The sequence below is a fragment of the Lepus europaeus genome, chromosome 21 (genome assembly GCF_033115175.1).
Source record: "Lepus europaeus isolate LE1 chromosome 21, mLepTim1.pri, whole genome shotgun sequence".
NCBI lineage: Eukaryota > Metazoa > Chordata > Mammalia > Lagomorpha > Leporidae > Lepus > Lepus europaeus.
The window spans coordinates 44,703,428-44,708,681 of NC_084847.1; the positions used below are offsets into that span (position 1 = coordinate 44,703,428).

General features: G+C 38.4%; 1 pseudogene; it reads right to left on the reverse strand.

Moving 5' to 3' along the window:
- Window positions 1-4,434: 4,434 nt before the first annotated feature.
- LOC133750887 (ADP-ribosylation factor-like protein 5A) lies at window positions 4,435-4,967 on the reverse strand (annotated as a pseudogene).
- Between the last annotated feature and the right edge of the window lie 287 nt (window positions 4,968-5,254).

Genomic DNA, 5,254 nt, shown 5'->3' on the forward strand with positions numbered 1-5,254 from the left:
ATTCTTGACCAAATACCTTTCCTGGTTTCTTCTGATGTTATTGAAAACTGTGTTGGTGTCTGCATGGATGGATACCATGTAGGACCCAGTAATCCCTTAACAGTCCAGAAAATAGGAACTTTGTTTCAGATCACATCAAGTGACGATTTCATACTTCATGCCTAGATAATGTTTGGAGCCAAGTGATGCTGAAGAGCACAGCAACCTTTCCTATCTTTTCAGTTTAAAATCAGCATGAGAGGGGCCTGCATTTTGGCACAGTGTATTAAGCTGCTGCTTTCCAAATCCAGCATCCCATACAAGTGCCAGTTTGAGTCCCAGCTGCTCCACTCCCAATCCAGCTCTCTGCTAATAAGCCCGGAAAAGCGGGAGTAGATGTCCCATGTATTTGGGCCACTGTCATGCATGTGGGAGACCAGGATAAAGCTCCTGGCTCCTAGCTTCAGCCTGGCCTACCCCCAGCTGTTGCATCCATTTGCAAAATGAATCAGCGTATGGAAGATCTCTCTCTCTCTCTCTCATGCTGTCTCTCTTTCTCTCTGTAACTCTGCCTTTCTAATAAATTAATAAATATTTTTTCAAAAACCACCATGAAAATTAGTCTCCTAATGGCAGAACTCAGATTTTTGTTTGGCTGAAAGTTTCAGAGTGATAAACCTTTTCAGAATACTCTTTCATACTTTCAAGATGCATATAGATCATCAATACTGACACTTGCTATCAACTCAGAAGAAGTTATTTATTCAAATCTTACTTTTTTCCCCTTCGAATTTTAAGAGAAACTAACTGGAACTGTGCTCATCAAAGATGGCAAAAACCCTTTAGCATACTACAAAAACAGTTCTCAATGTGTTCCAATATAAATAATAGAGCAATGAGCAGATTCTGGTAGAAGAGTGCCATGTTGGTAATACATGTGTGTGATTTGGCTAAAATCAACCAGTGCCAAATAGCAATCAATCCTTTAATTCACTTTCTTTCATTTATTGCAGCTCACAATTTGTTTTCCTTCATCCCAACCAAACTCTAGGATTTCATGACAGAATATATTAAAGTCTATATTTCCTTAATTTCTTCCAAGCCCACCTTGTACAACCTGTCCTTCTTTTGTTTTTTTTTTCAGCACAACTATGGTAAATTGTCCAACCAGTGTCTTTAAGGATGTGATGAGAAATCAATTTTTCACGGGGTACAAGTTAGTAGCTTCTAGCCTGACTCTTCCTGATTCTTTTAATTTGTCTGTCTTCCTTGGGCAAAGTGACTCTCTCTCTCTCTCTCTCTCTCTCTCTCTCTCTCTCTTTCTCTCTCTCTCTCTCTCCCTGGATTTTACTTTGTTTTGAATTCCGCATACAATGTTTGGCAGGATCCCAAATGACTTTCCAGTCCTCATCCAGACAAGATACAGGACAATTCCAACGCTGTGGCTCTGATGTCTTTCTAATCCTTGAAGTGCAGTGTGAAGAACAGGACCGATCTCCAGATTTATGAACTGCTCTGGTTGGAATAAAAGATCTAATTAGGCAGTGCTGTAACTTTAGCTTGCCACAAACCTCCTTCACTCCTAGTGGCCTTTTTAGTTTCTGAAATATTTGTTGCTGTCCTTCCTCCACACACACAAAAAAAAGTCAACAAAATTCAAAAGATCTGAGCAACTTCCTAAACCACGCATAAAACCTAGCATTCTCTTTTGCTTCTACTTTGGTGCTAATTGGCTCTTGCCCTGATTTGAAACTGGCTTGCATCAGATTTTATTGCAAATCAAGCCCTATTTTACTGTTTCTTATGTGGCACTATTTTTGCCATGTATACCTAATTCAGTTTTGCCCTGTCCCTACCCACCTCCATCTTCCTTTTCCCCTTCCTTCTTTCTCTGCTTCTTTCTTTCCCTCAGTTCTTCTCTCTTCTTATCTCTCTTTCCCTGCCTCCTGCCCTCCCTGTGATGAACAAACTTGCTACTCTTACCATACACAAAATTTGAACCTTTGTCAAAGTTAATATGATGGGGCTTGCATTGTGGTACAGAGGGTTAAGTTGTCCCTTTAATGCCACAACCAACATCAGAGTGATACAGTCCCAGCTACTCAACTTCCAATCCAGCTCTCCTCTAAGGCACAAGGGAAGCTCAAGTATCTGAGTACCTGCCACCCATGTAGGAGACTCATATGCAGTTCTTGGCTTATCTCAGAGCTGGCTATTGGAGTCATTTGGAAAGTGAACCAGAGATGGGAGATATCTTTCTACCTCTTCCTCTGTATCTAGAACTCTGCCTTTCTTTTTCGGGGGGGGGGGATCTTTAATTTACAAATAACACATTGTAATTATTTGAGAAAATATGAGAACATATGAACAAAGCTTAGTAATTTAGGATGTACATTTGTAAAAGTATGTTAACAAATACTAAAAGTTTTAATTGTATTTTGAACATATTATAAAACACAAAACATCCAATGTTAAATACTGAGCTTTCATGTCTGAGTTGGAATTAGAAATTGAGTATTTTATATTCGGTAGAAAAGAACTTTCAAAGTTTTCTCAATGTTTATAGTATTTAGTATTATTCCTCACCAAAACCTTTAGGAAATTTAAAACATCAGTCTAAAAGAAGTTATTTTTTCCTTGAATATTCTAAATCTAAAAACTCACAGTTCAGATTAATCTTCAGATTTTCAGGACATGAAAGATACTTAAATAGAGTATCTGAGAATATGATTTAACACATTTCAGATGTTTGCCTACAGTTGAAACTGAAAAACATCAACTTTTAGATATCAAAGAAAATAACCTAAGCAAACACAGAAGGTATTTTGAGTCAAGTTATTTCCTAGTAGTTATTTCCTAGTACAAATAACACATCATGTCAATCAATTTTTAAACCAAATTATTTTATTTATTTTTTTATTTTTTGACAGGAAGAGTGGACAGTCAGAGAGACAGAGAGAAAGGTCTTCCTTTGCCATTGGTTCACCTTCCAATGGCTGCCGCGGCCGGCGCACTGCGGCCGGCACATCATGCTGATCCAAAGCCAGGAGCCAGGTGCTTCTCCTGGTCTCCCATGCGGGTGCAGGGCCCAAGCACTTGGGCCTTCCTCCACTGCACTCCCAGGGCATACCAGAGAGCTGGCCTGGAAGAGGAGCAACCAGGACAGAATCCAGTGCCCCGGCCAGGACTAGAACCCGGTGTGTTGGCACCGCAGGCGGAGGATTAGCCTATTGAGCCACAGCGCCAGCCAAACCAAATTCTTAAAAGCATTCCAAAAACATTTACATTTTTTAATTGTCAAATAACACATTTATGTGGAAGATACAAGAAAATTACAAAAACAAAAAAACTCAAATTATTCCATTTCCTAAAATAACAAGAAACTTGCAAATTAACTAATGCTGTTGATTGAAAATATCTTTACTCTTAACTCTCAAATTAATTTAACTGCTTCAAATATAATTTAATACTTAAAAAAGACTATAGCTAAATTATTTAATAATATTTACAGAGCATTACTTTTCTGGTTAGACATGTTTCTTAGTAGTAATCAATTAACACAAAAAATTTGATAGTATTTTATCACAATTTTACTGATTCATGAATAATTTGGTTAGCAATTTAGATGGCATAATTATCAACAAAAAGAATAATCTGGTAACTGCTCATTGTACAGTTCTGTCCATTAGTAATCCTAAACCAAGAATTTGATAACATATTCCACTTAATTGGATTATATGTTTTCATATGTGGGATTGGGCAAAAAAAAAGAGGTACACAGTTCTCAAGCTTTTGACTTTTCCTTTTCCTTTTTTTTTTAAGAGCAGCTCCATGATTTGGGGACTGGTTAGTACAATACAGAGAAAAAAGAGGAAGCATACAAAATGGCACTTACCACCAATGCCAATGCTCATCTCATTAGGTTTATAAACAAGGATATTATTAATTTTTGTGTTACTTGCTTTTCCTTAGCACATAAACAAAAGCCATTAAATTGACTTGAGGTATATACACAATACATACACAAAATATTTTTCATAAGTAATGTTATGTATTAAAATATTGGAAATCTTGTATCTGTGATTTGTAGTTTGACCTAATGGAACAAGAAAATAACAACATTCAGCAAGGGAGGGTTATACTGATACTAAAGCTCTTAGAAGTTCAAAATGCATTCCTCTTCCTTTGAACTTACCACAGGCTACACAATGTCCTTAATTATGAGAAAAACGTCAATCACAGCTTTCGTAACTTACTTTGGAAGGAAAAATAAGAAAGTAAATTGGAAGGTGAGACTTCATCTTTGTTTTCAAACAAATGATCTGAATTTTTCTTCTTACAGAAGAAGTTTAAATCAGTTTATTATAAGTAGATCTAAACCACTAAATTTTGCAGCTTCCAGGTAAAGTCCAGCACACTGTTTACACAGAGTCTGTAAGAATAGGTCAGTAGAAATCATCTAATCTTAAATCGTGACGTCATCCATTCAAGTCCTTGACAGAATCCCTCTCCTTTAAGAGCACAGCAGGCCTGGATGTGCCACTGGTGATCTTTGATGGAAGTCACCTACAAAAACTGAGAGATTTCTGCTACAGTCATGCATTCTTTAACATGTTGTTTATTAGCAAAAATCAGCAATCAGCTTTTCTTAAGTCCTCATGTGCTAACACTTTAGAGTTCTCCTCTAGTTACAGAAATCTTCTCTCTGTACTATCCACAACAACTACTACAAATTCTATGTTAGTGTAGTAAGTGTCCCAGGAAGAATGGAGAGATTCTTGGCCGCCAATATCCCACATTAGGAAATATGCATTATTAATCACTGTCTCTTCTGCATTACTTCCTATTGTAGGGGCTGTATGTGCAATTTCATTCATAGAAAACTGGTAAAGGATGGTAGTTTTCCCTGCATTATCCAGCCCGACAATTATAACTTTGTGCTTCTGCTGATTGAACAGTATCCATATCTTGGTGAAGAGAATTCCCATTCTGAGGCAGCGGGCCCCCTCCAACCGCCTGAGCTGCCTGGCCTCCCCAGGCTCAGGCAGAGGGGCAGAGAGAAGCCCTGGAGCCTCCGCCTCTCGCGCTGGAACTGGAGGGAGGCTGAAGCCCAGGCCATTCTACCGCATGAGGCCCTGCCACTGCCAACAAGGCACTCACCTGGCTTGTGGACATCGCCACCAAGTTGTCTGAGAGGAGCCTCGAGGGCCACCGTCCTCCCTCAGCTCTCTGCCTTTCAAATTGATTAATTAATTAATTTGTTCTATAAAAGTCA